Here is a 21,840-nt window from a genome sequence, read left to right as displayed (position 1 = left end):
TATACATCACAAGATTTTGAATATACATCACAAGATTTCGAACATACATCACAAGATTTCGAATATACATCACAAGATTATCGAACATACATCACAAGATTTCGAATATACATCACAAGAATATACATCACAAGATTTCGAACATACATCACAAGATTATAGAATATACATCACAAGATTTCGAATATACATCACAAGATTTTGAACATACATCACAAGATTTTGAATATACATCACAAGATTTCGAACATACATCACAAGATTTTGAATATACATCACAAGATTTTGAATATACATCACAAGATTTCGAACATACATCACAAGATTTTGCATATACATCACAAGATTATCGAATATAGCAACGTTTGACATGCCATAGCAAGCTGACGTTGGGCCGATGTTGGCATGTGGTTGGTAGATCGGCTACATATCGCGGTTGGCAGAACGATATTGGGCCAATATCGGTCCGACATTGTCATTACAACAGTCGGGGTATTGACATTGTTCCAACATCGGTCCGATATTGTAATTACAACAGTTGGTGCATTGACATTGTACCAACATGGGTCCGACATTGTAATTACAACAGTTGGTGCTCTGACATTGTTCCAACGTCGGGCCAACATCAGGCACGTAGCATCGTTCTCAAAAGTGGGGGGGGGGAACCATAGAATTTTTTTACTTACCTGAAAAAGTTGACAAGCAAAAGGATGGGGGTGGTGGTGGCCAACTTTTTTCAAGGCCAACTCCCTTTCACTTCCAATTTTTTTGCTATTTTTCCTTGATTTCACTATAGGCCCACCCCCCCCCCACCCCCCGTTGCTACGTGCCTGAACATTGTTATTTTTAATGTTGAAATATGGACATCTTTGTAATGTTGGGCCGACATTGTTGAACCAATGTTGCTATGTAAACTTATGTTGAAACGTTTAAATAAATATTTATTTATTTTATTTTTTATTTCTTTGTTTATTTATTCATTTCTAGTTACTGAGTATTTAACCTTTACGTAGATTTTCAAAACTATGGAATATAACTTAGATTTTTCTCTAAAACTGTCGACTAATAGTACAATTACGTCGGGATCGGAGTCGGGCTCGATAAGCAATTAATTTAAACAACACACCGCGCCGAAATTTAAATTTTTGGTGGGTTACACGCAGCTATGTTGATGTTGTACAGAAGGAAAGTTCGGAAGAGAGTGTCGCAAAAAGGAGAATCATGACTAGCTTTGGATGGAATTTCTGTTTTGACAGAGATGAAGACATTTTACGACCCGGTACTGCGGTAGGTACAATGTACAAAATATTTTAACATTTGTCCTTGAATGAATAATTGCTTTTGCTACTGTTCCTTAGTCAGGACACTACTCATAAAACGCCTTGCAGTGAAATCGTTTTAGCAAGCGCTATTTCAATTTTATTATAATAATTTAGCACTTCTAAACATCTCTCATAAAGATGGATTTCAACCCGAATTTCCTCGTTTGGGATCGATTCAGGAATTTTAGTGTTCCTCTCTTCAACATTTACAGAGTATGTTGTACAATGTAATAAAATATATTTATTTTTAAATGCATGTTCAAGATCATTTTCAGCACTTATTTTGATTATTTAATAGTTGCATGCAGTGGACTGTGCCTGAGACGATTCCCATAGCGCCGGCGAATAGTCAGCTTGTATAAATGGTGAGAACCAGCTCAAATTTTCATTTAACACAAATAACCTAATATTGTTTTTATTAACTTGTATCTTTTAGCATAGAACTATAAAAATATTGCAGACTTCTATGTACCAAGTAAACAAGAGGTTTATATTCTTAATTTCATTATCCTAAAATACATAACAATGGATTCTGACAGGTAATCTAAACATGCTATAAATTAGCACAGCTATGCATATTAATTATTTTATATTAAATACTTATGCATAAATTATTAAGAATAGCTATCATTTTGACATATGCTATGATGCACAATTATACATGCATTATTTACAGGAATCTGAATGCTCACAAGAAGGACAAATGCAGTATGGAAATTAACACAAAGGTATTCTAAGATTTCTTAAATTTTCTGATTAGAGCTATAAAATCACATGAATTGAAATACATGTATCTTATATCTTATTCAATGTAAGTCAGGCATAGGGCTTTAGCTCTAGCCCTAACCTTTTCCTTTAGCTCACTTGAGCCATTTTAAGTCCAAAGTTAAACAAAGCGAGTTTTCTCATCAACGTCTAGTTTTCGTCTGTCATCTGTAAACTTCTCAAATTTTTACATTTATCGAAATTAATCCTAAGAACCAAAAAAAGACACTGCAAGATAGTGAATTTCTATTCTACACTAAATGTATACTGAACTGTCAGGTTGAAGTAACCAATTGTCTTAACAGTCTTGTACTCTTGTAGAGCCTTACTTTATTATTTGTTATATATTTATATGTTTATAATATATAAATGCGATAGATAATCGATGATAATACATCCTGATGGTCATTTTTTCTTTCAGAAATTGTGCCAGAAAAGTAAGTGTCTACGGGAACAATCAACATCGAACTTTCTGAGCCTTCCTACTTAAACTAAAGTGAATTCATTTGCGAATTTCATGGGATATCAGTGAGGAAGTGATTCAAGCAGACACTTGAGAAATTTCGGATCTAACTTATAAATTAGGATCTTTGGCATATTCGGGGAAAATAGCGTGACTGTGTTGATTTTATGGGATCTTTTTATTAATATAGTTGTAGTGGATATTTTGTCTTAATAAGTTAATACATGTGTTTGTCACTCTAGTCTAGTCATTAATTTGTACGGTAAATGTTCAAGGGCAACTGGAAGTTCATTGCAACTGTATACCCCGTTGAGGTTTCAATGACCTCTCCCAATGTTATTACATATTTTAAAAAAAGAAATAGTTTGTTTTATTACAAAGAAATGTTGATCAGTGAGAATACTTAGATAAAAATATGCTTACATTGTACATCTATAAGTGTATATGTAATATTTGTTTAAAAACACATTGTGAAAGAAACAATTTTTTTTAATTTTGAAAATATAGATTTGATCTATGATAAATTGAACATTGAATTGAATTGAATTCAGTTTTCATTGTATCTTCCTGGAATTTCTTAGATTTCAATGGAAATCCATAGATTTCTAAATATCCTTGTGCACAGATATGTTGGGCCAACATAAGAATTATCATTGTTTGAAATTGGGCCAACGTAAGGCCTACATGAAGATGCACAAATACGTTGGGCCTACATTGGGCCAACATCAGAATTATCATTGTATAACATTTGGACAACGTAGCGCCAACATGTCAGTGCAATGTTGCAACGATGAGCAAAATTACATTGGCCAAATATACATTTTCCGACGTTGGTCCAATGTCGGAAAATGATATTGGGCCAATGTAATTTTGCTCATCGGCGCAACGTTGCGCCGACATGTTGGCGCAACATTGGCCCAATGTCATAGAACGATAATTCTGACGTTGGTCCGACGTTGGGCCAACATAACTGACAACAGTGGCCCAACGTTGGACCAACGCCAGAATTATCGTTCTATGACATTGGGCCAACGTTGCGCCAACATGTCGGCGCAACGTTGCGCCGATGAGCAAAATTACATTGGCCCAATATCATTTTCCGACATTGGACCAACGTAACTTACAACGGTGGCCCAACATTGGGCCAACGTAAGCTTGCTATCTGGGACGTTTCGTTTAAGAATATCGACATGTAAAAGTAAATATGCTTAAACTTTAAGTTTAAGTATGTTTTTGGTATTTTGAATATGTCATAAATATTAATTCTTTATTTTAATCAAAATAAAAGATTGTTTACAGTTTTATTATTGCAAAATAACAAAATCATTTACATTAAACTTCCGACGTTGTAATGTTGGCCCGACATTAATGAACCGTCAATGTTGCTACGTAAACTTATGTTGAAACATTTTTTAATAAAAAAAATATTTATTTATTTTAATTTTTATTTATTCATTTTTAATTATTTAACCCTTATGTAGATTTTCAAAACTGTGGAATATAACTTAGATTTTTTTTCACTAAAACTGTCGACTAATACTTTAGTACAATTACATCGGGATCGAAGTCGGGCTCGAAATGCAATTAATTTAAACAACACACCGCGCCGAAATTCAAGTTTTTTGGGGGTTCCACGCAGCCATGTTGAACTTGATCATGATGTTGTACAGAAGGAAAGTGCGAAAGAGGGTGTCGCGAAAAGGAGAAGTATAATTAGCTTTGGATGGAATTTCTGTTTTGACAGAAGATGAAGACATTTTACGACCCTATACTGCGGTATGAACAATATACACAATTTTATCATGTGTCCTTGAATGAATAATTATCTTCTGCTTCTGACAATGTTACTGTTCCTTAGTCTGGGCACTACACATAAAAAGCCTGACCGTAAAAACGTTTGAGCAAGCACTATTTAAATTTTGCAATTATTATCTTTTAAACATCTCTCATAAAGATGGATTTTAACCAGAATTTCCTCGTTTGGGATTGGTTCAGGAATTTTAGTGTTCCTCTGTTCAGCATTTACAAAGTATGTTGTACAATGTAAAAAAAATATATTTACTTTTTAATGTATGTTCAAGATCATATTCAGCACTTATTTTGATTATTTAATAGTTGCAGTGGACTGTGCCTGAGACGATTCCCCACAGCGCCGGCGTATATAGTCAGCTTGTGAAAATGGTGAGAACCACGCAGCTCAAATTTTCATATAACACATATAATGTAGCATTGTTTTTTAGTAACTTGTATATTTTAGCATAAGAATATAAAAAAAAATATTGCAACAACTTGAACTACTATTTACCAAGAAAACAAGACGAGGTTCATATTCTTAATTTCCTTATCCTAAAAATACAATAGCAATGGATTCTGATAGGTAATCTAAACATACTATAAATTGCACAGAGCTATGCATAATTATTTTACATTAAATACTTAAGCATGAATTATTAAAAAAAGCTATCATATTCTATGATGCACAATTATACATGCATTATTTACAGGAATCCGAATACTCACAAGAAGGACAAAACCAGTATGAAAATTAGCACAAAGGTAAGATGTCTTAAATTTTCTGATAAGATCAATAAAATCACATGAACTGATTTTTTTTAGCTCACCTGAGCTATTTTAAGACCCAAGCGAGTTTTCTGATCAGTGTCTGGTATTCGTCTGTCATCTGTAAACTTTTCAAATTTTTACATTCATCAGAATTAATCCTAATTTGAAAAAAAACCCTTCAAGATACAACTTTTCTTTCAGAAATTGTGCCAGAAATGTTTGAAGTATCTATGGGAATGATCTGACAACATCGAACTTTCTGAGCCTTCCTTCTTAAAGTGACATGACCAGATATTTGGCTACCCAGTTTGAGATACGAACTATAATCATTTGTTGTACGACTTGTTGTGTATGAGATTGCCACATTTACTGGAACTTTAAACCCCAGCTATCTACAGTGTAAGTTGTTAATATATTTTATTTTATGTTAAATCACTTGCTCATTATCCCAATAACTTGCATGTTAAATGCTGTAGATGCTAACCTTTGCATTTTCGTAAACTCTTAAATTCTATGTGTTCCGAGTATGGTGCGCCATTATGTACATCTATTTCGTATCATGTTTTTTCGTCTCTAAATTTGATCTTGTACATATTATCATAAGTTTTTGAAATAATTCGCTGAACTAGATCACAAAAGTTTAAGGATTTTTTTATTGTATGAATGTTATCTACCTGCTCTAATCATAAATACATATGTTTGTATATGTTTTCTATGAAATGCCATACCTGTTATTGATTTTTCATATTTTTTTTATCCATAGTATCTTTCTGCTAAATGAAATAAAATATTGTGGAGGAACACAGAGAAAAGGGCACCTCAACATGTTCAAGGTCAAACAGGTAAACACAGTGGTAAAATGCTCAAAAAAAGATGGCAAAAAGTTACTAGTCCACAATTTACATGTACATCCACAAAATCTGTAGCTAGCTGGTCTGAAACTATAGATACGTATGTTTTAATATGTTAAATGCTTTAAATGCTATCATTTGCATTTTCGTAAATTTTGTAAATCTTCGAATTCCATGTGCTCGGAGTACGGTACCATTATGTATATTTCATATCATATTTTGTCGTCTATAAATTTGATCTATACATATAATTATATGTTTTTTTTATGTAATTCTCTTAACAAGATGACACAGAGAATTTTATCATTGTGTAAAATGTTATCTACTTGCTTTAGTCATAAGTACACCCTGTTTTTATATCTTTTCTCCTTTTTTGTATATTCTTTCTATGGAGAGCCATACCTGTTATTAATTTTTCATATTTTGTTTCTTACAGTTTTATACCATATCCATAGTATCTTGCTGCTAAATGAAAGAATTATTGTGGAGGAACAGAGAAAAGGGCACCTCAACATGTTCAAGGTCAAGCAGGTAAGCATAGTGGTAAAATGCTCCAAAAAAGATGGGGAAAAAGTCATTAGTCTCCAATTTACATGTACATCAACACTAGCTTCAAAATTTGTAGCTCGCTGGTCTGAAATTATAGATAAATATTTTATTACCCAGACTTGAAAAAATGGCATATCTTTTATGGTCTTCTGTAAATGTCAAAGTTCTGATGTTAAGAGAACCACCTAGAATAAAGAAACATTATATGGAACAAAACTCACAAACCCCTTTTTGTGTCGTACAATTGTTCCTTTTTAGAACTACATTGCAATCAATGTAATCACACACAAATGTAAACACATCACCCCATACATGTAATATTAAATAGACTGCCATATGCACTTTCTTTTAAAATCTAGATAGGTTCAAAAATATTTCAGTTGTCAATAATTAATCAAAATTGAGCTGTGTTTCCTCTAGGTCAATTGATAAGTTTACAATCAACCTAAATTTTGTGTACAAGTTACATGTAATATATGCATAAATCCAGAAGCACACATACAATATGTACATAGGCAAATGGGTAATTATTTGTATGTTTGTTGTAGAAATTAGGAGCTACATGTGCTTCTCCAGAGCTGAAAATTTCTTGGGATGAAGAGAAGAAAAAGCAAGAAGAAGCAGTTTTAAATATTGATTATGTCTTTATAGTACAAAAAATGATTCGAAAGATGATACTATTTATGAAATTAGAAAACTGAAGTGCCGTTCTGATGAATGTGAAAATGTCCTTAAAGAACAGGACACTTAAAGTGCCACTCTCAAATCAAAACACTCTAAAAGGCAGAGCTTAAGAAGAACTAGGACAAATAAAGAATCTAAAAGAGTAAAACCTAATGATGTAGTGATTGAACAGAAATGGGCTATTAGAGATCAAATATCTAAGTTATTACTGTTTTGCACAAATGTGATGTTTTTTTACTTAACTTTAATTCACACATTCAATGTTAGATAAGAAAAATATACCTTAGTAGTGTTGTATTTTTGACAGTTAAAGTTTTTTCTGATACTTCATTACAGATTAAAACTGTTATATTTTTTATTGTTTAAACATTGATTGGTTTATCGTGTAGTATGCAATCACATGCATTTTAATCTTGATTTATGAAATACATATATGTACAAGTTTGACTTAAATAATAAGTGCATGGACATTTAATGTGGAAAAAAAATAAGACAATCAAGGGTAGTCTTAAAGAGCTTTGCTGGCAGTAAGTGGCAGATCTTGATACCCAAGTAAGAGAAAGGTGGTGTCTCTGACTGATCCTTTTGCTCTTGCTTGTGGGCGAGTGAGACTTCTCTGTCAGTGGCTTAGTTGTCATAGATGTAAAAAGTAGACTAAGCAGATGAGGTAGAGACATTTCTGAGTAAAAAAAAGGGTTAATTGTGATTTTAATAAATATTATATTGCAAGAGTAATGAGAATTGAAAGAGTAAAATATTAATTTGTTTCCTTCCATATGAAGTAAAAGAGTTTATGACTAGAATTTTTTGCATTAAGATTAAATTGTAATTACGGCTAAAAAAATTGTTAAATATAATTGTACATCTGTTTATACAGGAAATTTTATATGTACATGTTTCCAAGCTCATTCTTGAAATTTTGAGGCAAAGTGTAGAAGATTAATGACTGAAAAAAATATCACTATCAAAATTTCTTGCATTCCAATGTATAATGAGGATATGTTAAAGTTATAATCATCAAGCAATAAACCTAGCAGTTGGAACAAATATGGGGTATTAGAGACAAATTATCAGCTGTTACTATTTTGTGTAATTGTGATGATGTTTCTTTAATTTGAATTGACATAACCAAATGATATAAAAGATTTTTTTTGGTGTTGTATTTTACACAGTCAGCATAAAGTATTTACTGTACTAGGTTAAAGATTTAAAAGCTGTCATATTTTTATTGATACCATATCGACTGGCTTATTGTGTCGCACACATGTACATACCTTTTTAATCTCTGATTTATTGCCATGTTTTTTTCAAGTTGATAATTAGTGCATGGACATCTATTGTGGAAATACTTGGGAAACAATATAAGGGTAGTCTGAAAGAGCTTTGCTGGCAGTAAGTTGCAGATCTTGATACCCAAGTAAGAGAAATGTGGCGTCTCTGACCGATCCTTTTGCTCTTGCTTGTGGGCGAGTGAGGCTTCTCTGTCAGTGGCTTAGTGTGTCTTAATAGATGTAAATGTAAAAAGAATGGGCATTTTTTATTGCCAACTTTTATTCTTCTGTGCAAAGTATGATATGATTTTTTTTGGGAAATTGAAAAACCATTTACAACCCATGCAGCAGCTTCAATAGGGGTAGTTTCAGTAACAGGTTTTGCAGTCTTTTGGAGTCAAGAATGACTGCATTTTTTTACCTGTTGTGTTCTGATTTATTGCAGATTTGAATTTTACATGCAATTCTATTTTTATAATTATTTTGTTATTGATTTGTTTGGACATGATGACCCATTGTTGTCAGGGTATCTTAAATTAATAAAATTTTAATTCCATATTAAGTGTTTTGTAAAATACAAAATTATTTCACTTACTTAAGTACCATTAAGTACCTACTACTATTATGCAAAAATTTGCTCCATTATAATTGAGCTATATTCATGATTGTAAATTTTTAAATGCTGACATTTAGGCATTAATTTTGAAATATCTTATAATTTGTTAGAACTCATTGTTTGTACACAAATAACATAAAATAAAATTGAACAAGAAGTGGATTTGTGTATTGTAAAATACTTGTGAAAAACACAATTATAAACCATACGAAATAATGATGAAATAAGTATTAAATAAAAAAAATTAATATGCAATAATGTATTTATTAAATTTCATCTAATACAACCATAAATCTTAATGATATGGGAAGGTTTAATCCATATATTTCATCACATATACAAGAGATTTAATATTAGTTTATGAAAGATTAAAACTTGAACGTATTAGTAAGTTTACAATTCTCCGTATATAGCTTAATTTTTGGAAGTATTATAAAGTAAAGTGTGAATTTAACAAAAAATAATGAGGATAAGTTCTAGATTAAATTTTATTAAACGATCAAATTTAATATAACCATAAAACGTTTATTTTATGGGCATGTTTAATAATAATTATACGTTTTGTATACTCGAGGTATAATATTTGTTTACGGGAGACTTAAATCCGAACGTATTAGTAAGTTTACAATTTTCCAAACTTTATTAAATTTGTTCTTTTAATTTTCCATTAAACTCGTATTAAATGCTTATTATTTTCTAACGTTTACGATCCCACAATGTGTTATACTATGCATTTAAACATTTAATAATCGCAGCATTTAAATTGCATTTAAGGTAAAAGTAAACCCGACTTTTCATGCAGTGCGATCCGATGAAAACATTTCATAAGACATGAGATTTGTTTTTTGTGCATTTTAAAAAATCTTGCATGTCCTATATCAAAACACTTTTTTAATTTGTCTATTTTTAGCTCTACTGGTCAGAGACCAGAAGAGCTTATGCGATAGTAATGCGTCCGGCGTCCGGCGTCCGTCCCGTCCGTCTGCTGTCTGTCTGTAAACAATTTTTTAAAATGCAACTCCTCATACAGTTTTGGTTTGATTTCAATTTAACTTGGCACACAAGTAGACTACACTAAGATACTTAACTCTGTCGGTTTTTGATTTCGATGAAGGATGTTGCCATGGTTACTAAAAATAGAAATTTCTGTGAAATTCTTTCAAAATGCTACTCCTCCTACAGTTTTGGTCTGATTACAATATAACTTGGCACACAAGAAGACTACACTAAGATACATAATTCTGTGTATCAATTTTTGAATTCGATTAATGGTGTTGCCGTGGTTACTTAAAATAGAAATTTCTGTGAAATTCTTTCAAAATGCTTCTTTTCCTACAGTTTAGGTCTGATTTCAATATAACTTGGTATACAAGTAGACTACAATTAGGAACATAATTCTGTAGATTGGTTTTTGATTTCGATGAACAGTGTTGACGTGGTTACTATAAATAGAAATTTCTGTGAAATTCTTTCAAATGCTACTCCTCCTACAGTTTTGTTCTGATTTCAATATAACTTGGCACACAAGTAGACTGCACTAAGATACACAATTCTGCTTATGGGTTTTTGACTTTGATGAATGATATTGCATTGGTTACTGAAATAGAAATTTCTGTTAAATACTCTCAAAATGCTACTCCAAATACAGTTTTAGTCTGATCATAATATAATGTGGCATGCAAGTAGACTATATTAAGAACATAAAGAGGCTTATAATCAAGGATCATTATTCTATTTATTGCTGTTATAAAGTTTCAATTCCCAACTGCTTAAGTACTTTTCTCTTCCTTTGCTATCAGTACAAACCAGTAGAGCTTCAGTCTCGACAGAGACTTCTGGTTTAAATATATCATTTAAATTCAAAGACTTCGTAGTTATGTTCCCCAAACGAAGTTGGGGAACATATTGTTTTTACTCTGTTTCTTATTATTATTATTTTTCTTCTCGGGAAAATTTTGTCCGCGAATGATCTTGTAAAGTACACATCCGATTAAGGGGAAACCTTTTTAGGGTAAGTGGGCATGTTATGTAGATGTGCGGAACGAAGGTCATTTTGCGCGCACGTGCTTGCAAGAGCGCGCACGTGCAACACGTGGAATGACCAATATACTTGAAATTGCCGTAACTTTTACATTTTTCGATGTAATGCTTTGATATTTAGAATATATAGACATATTATAAATGTAGATAAGATGACATTGTCAACATGCCATTTTGTGTGCACGTGCTTGCAAGAGCGCGCACGAGCAACACGTGAAATGACCGATTTAATTGATATCGGCGTAAATTTTTACCTTCTTGATGAAATGCTTTGAAACTCGTAATATAAGGATATAGTTGTAGCATAGACAATATGACATGGTCAAAATAGCAAGATCTCACGCGCATGCACGTGCACTTCGCTCTGATTGGCTGAAACTAAAATCTCAATATCTTTCTTGTTTTTTGATGAAATCCTTTGAAATTTTGAACATAGCCATGCATTAGGATATCCTACAACATGATATATAACAATTTTCATGAAAACACGTGCATGCACGTGCGCTGCAATCTGATTGGCTGAAACTTTAAATAGCTATAACTCCCTTGGTTTTCAACCAAACAGGATGGGATTTGGAACATAGATAGATATAATAGACTTCTACAAGAAGGTTTGATCACAATGCACATCCGTACACGTGCATGAACGTACGCTGCAATCTGATTGGCTGAAACTTTAATCAGCTATAACTCCCTTGGTTTTCAACCAAACGGAGTGGTATTTAGAACATAGATAGATGTAATGGACTTCTACAAGAAGGTATGTCACCATGCTCATGTATGCACGTGCGTGCACGTGAAATGAGTAAAATCAAAAATACAATTGAATGAGCGTATTTTTTAATACCTTTGGATTAAATACTTTAATATTTAGTATATTAAAGTATATAGATTGTGTAGACAAGATGATATGGTCATTACGCACATGCATTCACATGCGCACGCGTGCAATGCTAAAATTTGAATGAACTTTGTACCCTTCTCGGTAAACGTTGTTAAAGTCTCAAATGCATAAAGTTTGTCTTATTTAATGAAGCTTACAGGGAATATGGCACCAAAAGGGAAATGGGGAGCGTTTGGGGAACATCTGTAACGGTCCCCGTTACAATTAGCACTAGTTTAAATTTTTTTACCCTGGGCCTTGCGCACAAATTTTAACACTGTTTAAAAATCGTGAATTTGCACAAAAAATATTAAGGCAAAGCATTCAAAACCAAGCTATTATTTTATTGTATTGTATGGGATACAAAAAGTATATTTAAAACAAATCAGTTTCACAAAAAAGGACGATAAAAATGACCAAGAATTTTATGGTATACCTCGATTTTCACTACATGTATAATAAATTGCATAAAAACCTTACCATTTGCACCAGTAAAAATAAAGCCAAGATTGAAAAAGGCCTTTCCCTGAAGAACATGTTGACGACTTGCCATAGTTTGAATTGAAAATAGAATAATTTCATTTCATTTATAAAACGCAATCGATGAAGTTATTACTTTGATCCTAAAATATCATTATTCTAGGAGCACAATACTGATTTTGGTGCAAACTTTATGAGACGAAGGCTTTAAATATCAACATCACAGTCTCGACACACCTTAACTGCCTTTCAGTATTGCCAAAAATTCGCCAAAAATTGGCAAGGGACATTGTAATTACTGGTATCTAAATTACAAGTATATTGCTCTGTATATACACTTTTTCTGTAACTAAAATTTTCTTTTAAAATGTGTCAACTATAGGGGAAAATAACAAATTTAAAAACTGAAGCACCCTATTTCAAACACCTTATTAGGACAAATAAATTGAACGATCCCTAAAGAAACTCGATGCCGTGGTGCCACGAAAAAAAAGAATAAAATATCGATATGTATCTATAGGTACATGTAACTAAATAAAAGAAAAGTTTGCATTGATAATAAAAGAATTTAATACCGAAATTAAACATACAAATGCAACAATTTTCGTCTTCGGGAAAAAACGAAGCATCTTGCCAAAAGGGCAATGAACAAAAAATCAATTCATTTCTATTTTTGTCTCGTCTGTTTTAAATTATGATTTATACGACTCAATAATAAAAAGATGAACACTTAATGTTTTTGGTGACTTGATTGTTGTGTTCAAATCATGAGTAATATTTATAAGTTTTGTCAGTCAAATTCAAATGATTTAAAGACCTGTTTAATACATGTATACAACACTGAAGTAAACAAATATTTTACCGTAAATTATTGTCTCAAAATTTTTCACAACCTTTGTTCACGCTGGTATTAAAAGTATTTATGTAATGAAAAATATAGAGATAACGAACAGTATTCCAGATCAAAACTCCATAAAACAATACAAAATAGAAGCAGAGCAAACACGGTTCTCCAAAACATCAGAGGTGGGATCCGGTGCCATTGAGGAGTGAGCATCCCCTGCAGACCGTTCACACCTGTTGTGTGCCAGGAAATAACGGATAACACGTTATCAATTCAGTATATAAATAATGGACTAACAATATGAAAAACAACAGTCAGCATTTGACTCAATGATAAATTGTATTTGCTGACAAGGTCATAGTATCGACCATAGAATTTACGAAATGATGACGTTGAACGAGACTGCTGAAATTCTTGTTTCATCAACTTGTTTGTCAAAATTTTAACTAATTGTAGAAATTATTCATACGAAGAGCGTGCTCTTGCATATCTAATCAACTGAGATATGTAAACTCTGTATGCAGATGATGAAGGTATATTGCTGTATAAGAAAGGGAAGTTGACGGAAGAAAAGCTAAAGTCATCACATTTATCGTAGATTGGTTGTTAGATTACCATTAATGTCTTTTTAAGTAAAATATCTAAATAAGAAACAGATGTTTCAGACTCTGTTGTATCTTTTATCTCAAGCTCACCAGGATATATCGTATTGACATAAGAATGGAAATTTCAATTGTTGATTGACAGTACGTCGTCGATATATCTAAATGTCGAGTTGAAGGCCACAGCAAGTGTTTTATTCTTTTCACGCAAAAGATTTTGCACATATTCTGCTTCAACATCAATACAAAAATTGGTCAGACCTGTAAATAATAAACAAACACATACATTATCCTCTCAAATGATATTCATCTTATAAAACCAATTTTCGTTTAGTGATAATTCTATGTGGAAAATACATTTAGAGTAAAATTTTGGTATTTCTACAAATGTTCTCTATTTGTCACTTACAGATATAAGTGCTTGATGCCTCCACTAGGCAACAATGAACATTACAGATACTGTTTATATGGAAAAAATAAAAAGCAAGAGATGACAATGTATGATTTTATATAATCGTCGGGAAAAAAATATCAGATTGATATATATGGGAAAAAACGAACAGTATTAAAGCTCAAAAGTCCACTAAACAATACAAAATAGAAGCAGAGCAAATACGGACCTCCAAAACATCTATTCGGATATGGATCAGATTCCATAGAGGAGTAAGCATCTCCTGCCGACGGGTCACAACCACCGTTTGCTCCCTGTCATAATCGGGAAATAATGAAAAACCCGTCGACAATTCAGTGTGTATATAATGTCTAACAATTAGCATGCAAAACGTCAGTCAGTATTTGACTCAATGATAAATTGTTTAATGTCGTATAAACCATAGAACTTACGAAATGATGACTTTAATCGAGACTGCTGATATTCTTGTTTCAGCAACTTGTTTTCAATAATTAACCTCCCTTTAGTTTATATACATAGAGCATGCTCTCATATTTCAATTCAACTGAGCGATATACCGGTAAGCCCCGTATGCGGGTTATGAAGGTAAAATTGCTGTATAGGTAAGTGAAGTTGACGATTGAAAAACTTAAAGTCATCACGTTTATCGTTAAGGTTTGATGTTAGACTGCTATTACCGTTTTTCTCAAGTAAAATATCTAAATATGAGATATATATGTCAGACTTTGCGGTATCTTTTAGTTTAAGCTCACCGGGATAAATCGTATCGACATACATCGTACGAATGGAAATAACCACTTTTAATTGACAATACGTCGTCGGTATACTTACTTTTTAAATGTCGAGTTTTGGCAACAGTGTGTTATTCTTTTCACGTAAAAGATTTTGAGCAAATTTTGCTTCATATGAATACAAAAATAGGTCTGCTAATAACGGAGTGCAATTGGTACCCATGGGAATTCCAATAGATTGTTGGAAGACCTGTTCTCAATAAACCACATAGAGCTCGAAACTGTCAATCAGAAATTTTTGCATATTTTTAATAATAACTTCAGAGTACTCGTGTGTACAATCGGAATGTCTTTTAACAAAATAATTTTGCAAGTGATCAATGGTAAGGTAAGTAAATTTACCAGTTCCATTTTTATTGAAAAAGCAGCTGTCAATGATATAAAAAAGACTGGATTTTAATTTTTCCAGGAATAAGATTGTACATGAAGTTGAAAAGTCTTAAGGTTTTTGCTGTTGATTTTGGTAATTTTGTGGTTTCACATTTTCCAATAGCTCCTTGGAATTTCTAAGTATCCACATCTGATTAATACCAGTCGCCCGCGTGGCGCAGTGGTTAGAACGTATGCTCTAGAGTTGCGAAGTAAGGAGTTGATCCTTACGTCGCGGTTCGAATCCCTCTAAGGGACTTAGAGACCGGTCCTTCAGATGAGACCGTATAAAATGAAGTCCCTTGTAGCAGTAGGTGTTGGCATGAAAAAGTCGAGTACAGGATAAAATTTGCAGCTCTCCTATCGCACGTGTGGCGTCTCCATAGGAGTGAAACATTCTCGATAGGGACGTTAAACAGCATACAAACAAACCGATTTACACCACTTCTCAAATAAATTGTTGCACTGTACTGCTAAGTTTCTCCTTCACTACTGTACTGTGACCGTTCACGGTAGCTTAGTCGGTAGAATGCTCGCATCGTGATCGGGAGGTCCTGAGTTCGAATCTTGGCCGCGACTGACCTAAGTCGATAAAAATGGGTAGCAACTGTTTTTTTCGCCATGTGTTCGGTACTTTGAAGTGAAAGGTGCGGGTCATTCGGATAAGACCTTAAAAAAGGTCCCGTGTCTCAGCAGACGTTGGCACGATAAAGAACACTCACTTCTCAATGAACAAAGTGAGTGTCAAGTAAAGGTCAAACCGGTGAAGCCTTTTCCGATACATGGTGACGTCACTATACGAGTGAAAATTCTCGAATGGGACGTAAAACAACATACAATCAATCCTTCACTACTATTAATATTTTAGTGATGAGTAAAGAAAGCGGTAGAACATTTACTGGAAATCTCTATGTATCTTTCGAATTGTTAGTAATAGTTTTTGTGACGTTTTGGAATCCAGTGAAGATATGGTAATTCAAATTCATTCTGATTGTTGGGAATTTTTAAAAATATTCAAAACTGACGTGTAATTTTGAAGAAGTTCCTCCTTAAAAGGGGGGTTATGATGGTAAGTTGGATTGCCACTAGTAGAATTTGATCCCATTTTCTCTAAAATCAATTTAAATAATGAGCCTTTCAAACGAAGACAATATTGTTACCTGCTTTGTCAGCAGGGATCAGAACATACTGACTGTGTAATTTATCTAAAAAAAATTTTCGCTTCTGAATTTCTGAACACAGAAGGATTGTTGGTTATCATTTTGCTCATCAATCGCTTATGCGAAGTTTAAACATGCATCTGATACATGTAATCCATTCTGACAACGTGCCAATGTCTTCTTTTTTCAAATTTTACCCTTTAACAGAATCCATAATATTTATGACATTTTGACGCCAGTTTAAAGATCGATGTCCCCTAAATTTAAACTCTTGTAAAAAAAAATTATTGAATGTCCTCGTTAATTACTTCATTTACGTACCAGACTATACTAGTACTAGTTGTAGGGTGAAGAACATGAAGGAAGGAGGTTTGCGTTTCAGGTACTGTAAATCACTTTTTATTCGCGAGAACTTTATTTTCGCGTAATTACGCGAGACAGTGTGCTCGCGAAAATTTAATTCTCGCGTATAATTGTATTCCTTAAGATTATATAGAGCAATAACCACAATTCGCGAAAATTTTGTCTTGCTTATCAAGAGTCAATGACTATCTCGGGAAAATAAGGTGTCGCGAAAATTTAGTGATCTACAGTATTCGATATCTAAACTCTGTAACGTTTTTTTGTAACTAAAATTTGTAGGAAATACACGGTGTAGTCTTCAACTGGAAGTATGATGGAATACAAGACTAGACCCTTTTGTGGTAAAGAATATTACTAATATTAACCATTTCAATCCCTTTGCTGGCATATTGGTATTTAAGGAAAAACCGGGTTGTCTTTGCTGTATTTTCTTCTGGAAAACGTGGAGGTTAAAACAGCCTACTCTAATTTACTTGATTTGAAATATCCATAACCAGAACTTATTTCCTCACTTTTGCTTGTTCCAATTTATTTTCAAGCTAAAAATAAAAGACGCATTACCCTGACATTGACGATAATAATAACTTATGTTTTTCATCAAATAGTTAGCTTGCCTTGCTTTACAGTGTCGTTAAGTTCTCAAAAATTTACTCCCATTTTCATTTTAATAAATTAAATCTTTTATCTTTTTGATATAGGTATCTTTAAAGAAACACATAATTTTAACTAACTCTGTAACTGTAAGATTTGTCTTGGTTTATATGAGTCTAAAAAAATATGTTTATCCAAAAACTTGAACGGTTTATGAACATTTAAATCAAGACCGTGCGCACTATTTGCGAACTTGAAAAACGGAGGTTTTTTACAAAAATAATAAGCTGAAAGAATTAAAACCAAACTAATCTTATTTGGATTTTGAAAACAAATATTTAGGTATATAATAAGAGTATCTGGGATATTAAGTTTGACAAAAACCTAAAATTTTCCACAAAATTACTGAAATAAAATTTAAGACTTGTCGTAGTTTTCATTGAAACAGAATGTTTTCATTTCATTTACAGTACTAAATTCATAAAGTTATTACTTTCATCCTAGAATGACATTCCGACGATATATCGTTCATCATGATGACTTTGAAATTATCTTGTCTAGTCGTGAACTTGAAATTTGAACGCCGTTGTGCGACACAATTGACTGTATTTCAGTATTAAAACTTGGCAAGGAACATAATATTTTTATTAAATAATGTTTGGTTATCGTGTGTTTTGACAACCGCTTTGACAACTTCTTTCATTCTCAGAGAAATGCATAAAGGAGAGAGGTATGCAACAGCATGATTCCAGAATTTCACAATCTAGAATGACAAAAGATACGTTGAAGTGTTAAAAATAATTTTTTTATATTTCTATGTAACTGATGATCAATTCTTCGAGGTGTTGGTGTGGTCCTAATGTTCACATTTGAAAAAAACAAGAAATCTGTGAGCCAATGCTCACTAGGAATACCCCCGCTCTGATGTGGATAAACACTATCATGTTAATAAACATAAGTTCAATTACAGACAGATGCACAGAAATGTATGAAATTGGAATCAGATTCATATCAAAATTAATACCACCATATGGATGCCTCAACAAAGAGTGTACTAAAATTTCAAGCATCTGCTATGATTAATTGATGAGAAAACTGTGACAAAAAATTTGTTATGTATGAAATGGACAGACGCACAGACAAACAGAAAGTTGACATCTGATTTGGACAAAAATGTATCCCACCGTATGGCATACCTTAGAGAAGATTGTGTTAAAATTTCAAGCATCTGCGATCAGTAGTTGCTGGGAAAACTGCGACGAAAATTTGTTATGTATGAAACGGACAGACGCACAGACAAACAGGAAGTTGACATCAGATTTTAAAAAAATTGTATCCCACCTTATGGAATACCTCAGAGAAGATTGTGTTAAAATTTCAAGCATCTGCGATCAGTAGTTGCTGAGAAAACTGCGACGAAAATTTGTTATGTATGAAACTGACAGACGCACAGACAAACAGGAAGTTGACATCGGATTTGTACAAAAATGTATCCCATCGTATAGCATACCTCAGACAAGATTATGTTAAAATAGCAAGCATCTGCGATCAGTAGTTGCTGAGAAAACTGCGACGAAAATTTGTTATGTATGAAACGGACAGACGCACAGACAAACAGAAAGTTGACATCGGATTTGCACAAAAATGTATCCCACCGTATGGCATACCTCAGAGAAGATTGTGTAAAAATTTCAAGCATCTGCGATCAGTAGTTGCTGAGAAAATTGCGACGAAAAATTTGTTACGGACAGACACACAGACCGACAGACACACAAGGGTAAAACAGTATACCCCCCTCTCCTTTGGAGCAGGGGTATAATTATATCAAATTCTTTAAATAGAGTATTGTAATGGAAATAAGCAAAAAATATAATAATGCTTAAAAATCCGAAATATATGTATTTTTTTCCTTTGATACGTGCCTTTGAATGTAGATTCCCAAAACTTTTATGATTGATATTTATGAACAGCTAATCTGACTTTTTAATCTCGACTATCACCCAGTCTCTTGAAAATCATCCAGTTTCCAGTCTTCTTTCCAAGAAGATGGCACATAGGATTGAATTGATATAAACTTTACAAATTTGAACATTGTCCCTTCTTGTGAACTGTAGCAACAGTGTTAATTTCTTAACCAAATTTTATCAATATATAACAATTTTCTTGATTGAATGCCAAGTTAATTTCTAAAGCAGGAAAAAATCACTTTAAAGCACTGGTAAGATGTTTCCATGGTTACATCGCAAAGAAGCAATTAATCCTATTTTTTCTTATGTTGTTGGTGTTGCAATTCTCTAAGGGTGCATATTTGCTAGTCTTTAATTTTCCTGTTTTTCCTCAAGATAGTAGCATTTACCCACTCTTAGTTACTGATTTTGCTTGGTTACACTGTGTAACCATGGCAACCATAGATTATGAATAGAAAAATATTGCTTACACCTTTTTACTCAAGGACAGATGATACAAACAAAAAATGGATGCCTGGATTGGTATATATTTTTTGACATAATTTCATTGCAAATGATGCAAATAATAATTTCTAGAATATAAAGAAATTATAAACCTTCTGTGACTTTCAAAATTCTACCCTTCTGAAACCACCCTTATTATTTTATACAAATATTTTTTTACTTCAAATTCCATTTTGGTGCAACTTTGAATAAAAAAAATAAGAAATACGCGGTGAAACTTATTAATTTTATTCATTAAAACATGATCCAAGTTGTTATTTTCAATTTTGTTGACAAAAGTTTGTTTGTATTATCTGTCCTTAAGGTCAAACATTTTCATCGTTTTTCTTAAGTTTTTGATCGAGTTTGATGATGTAATACCTGTTATTGGTGAATGCTGAGCGTTCTTCAGCATATTTCAGCATTTCAAATTATTCCAAATGTTCCCTTGGTTACCACTTACTTAAAGATATATTCTTATCAGTTTCTTTACAACATGAGTGGCAACAAGGTGTCTTGTTTTTGTGAGAGTTTGTTTCCTTTACCTGTTTTTATTTAGGCTCAATGAAGATTCAAATCACTGAAAATCTCACTTTTTTTCAAACTTTTACTGCCTTTATCATAGTAACCAAGACATAAAGCAACAAAATTTTGATAAATGTTTCTGGTGTCAAGTAGTAAGTATGGGTAAATTTTCAACAAAATTGGTGACCATGCGTGGATAAGAAGTTAAATTGGTTACATCGAATAGTTATTTATATGTTTCGACGTAATTATCGAGAATAAGTAAGTAGTTTACAATAAAGAGGTTCAACCAGAAACGTTAAGTACGTGTACCACGTGGTATACATTCTTCTACTGAATTTCTCTCTTTAAAAGCTAATATAAGAACACTGGATAGTCTAGTATTCCTATAAATTAAATTTATTACTAAAGAAATACAAGGTTAAATACATTGCATTGAACCACGATATTGGTACTAAAACATGTATTCTAATGTTTCCAGAGAGACCTCTTGGCCTTTCATTAAATTAGACCCCTGACTCATTAGACCCCCTTAAATTGTAAAGGAAATAATCTCCAAAACGTGTGGGTGTCACAACAGGATGGACTGGGACATACAGATCTGTGCCAAAAGTGAAAATAATTTTATTTTTTCTCTATATATTTAATTGAAATCAATATGTAAAACCAGTGGCAAATGGTAAATTTTTTTTAACCAATTTCATCTTTTTATTTTATTACTTAAACCAAAAAGTATGTAGTTATTTTTTTTTTAATTAATTTTCATGTGATTGTCAAATATTTTAATAAAATATTCTTAACATATCGATGCTAATCAGATAAAAAAAAAATGTTGTTTTCATTGAAATACTTACTATATACGAGGCTTGTCCGGTAAAATCGTAGACAAGTTATCCAGTGTGAAAAATTATCATTACTACGTTCTGAAAATTTCACTACTCTTTCGTACATATTTTATGAATAAATATAGCGAATTTCAAATTGATACATGCATACATAAACAAATTATAACATTTTTTTTATGTTATGTATTGTATCGCCTAACGGCGCACGGATTATAACGACAAAGTTTCTAAAACAGCGTCATGTTTCATCTTTGCTAAAAACAAACTTGGATGAGTCCCGCATGCCCCCACAATATGGGAATTTCATTAATGCACATACTCTAGCATTCATAAACAGTTAAGGTACCAATCAGGCACGCACATGCGATTTTCTGAAGATTTTTTAGGACAATATTCTCACCA

At 32.6% G+C, this 21,840-nt stretch overlaps 2 long non-coding RNA genes across 4 annotated transcripts; both read left to right on the top strand.

Moving 5' to 3' along the window:
* The first annotated feature begins 1,142 nt into the window (after positions 1-1,142).
* Positions 1,143-2,594, top strand: LOC134262905 (uncharacterized). Of its 2 annotated transcripts, XR_009991134.1 has the most exons (4): positions 1,143-1,287; positions 1,621-1,687; positions 1,999-2,050; positions 2,509-2,594. It is a non-coding gene; the product is annotated as an uncharacterized LOC134262905 (long non-coding RNA). The 2 variants fall into 2 exon arrangements; XR_009991133.1 differs by lacking the exon at positions 1,143-1,287 and having other exon boundaries at positions 1,449-1,687.
* A 1,149-nt stretch (positions 2,595-3,743) lies between these two features.
* Positions 3,744-7,570, top strand: LOC134262961 (uncharacterized). 2 transcript variants are annotated; one of them, XR_009991150.1, is made up of 6 exons: positions 3,744-4,731; positions 5,055-5,106; positions 5,314-5,511; positions 5,876-5,954; positions 6,400-6,494; positions 7,061-7,570. It is a non-coding gene; the product is annotated as an uncharacterized LOC134262961 (long non-coding RNA). The 2 variants fall into 2 exon arrangements; XR_009991146.1 differs by having other exon boundaries at positions 7,068-7,565.
* Positions 7,571-21,840: the final 14,270 nt, after the last annotated feature.

The sequence above is a fragment of the Saccostrea cucullata genome, unplaced genomic scaffold (assembly GCF_032062105.1).
Source record: "Saccostrea cucullata isolate Sc308-1 unplaced genomic scaffold, CSIRO_AGI_Scuc_v1 ctg733, whole genome shotgun sequence".
Taxonomy (NCBI): Eukaryota; Metazoa; Mollusca; class Bivalvia; order Ostreida; family Ostreidae; genus Saccostrea; species Saccostrea cuccullata.
The sequence above is the reverse complement of the archived record's forward strand: the minus strand, read 5'-3'. Positions and strand labels throughout refer to the sequence as shown.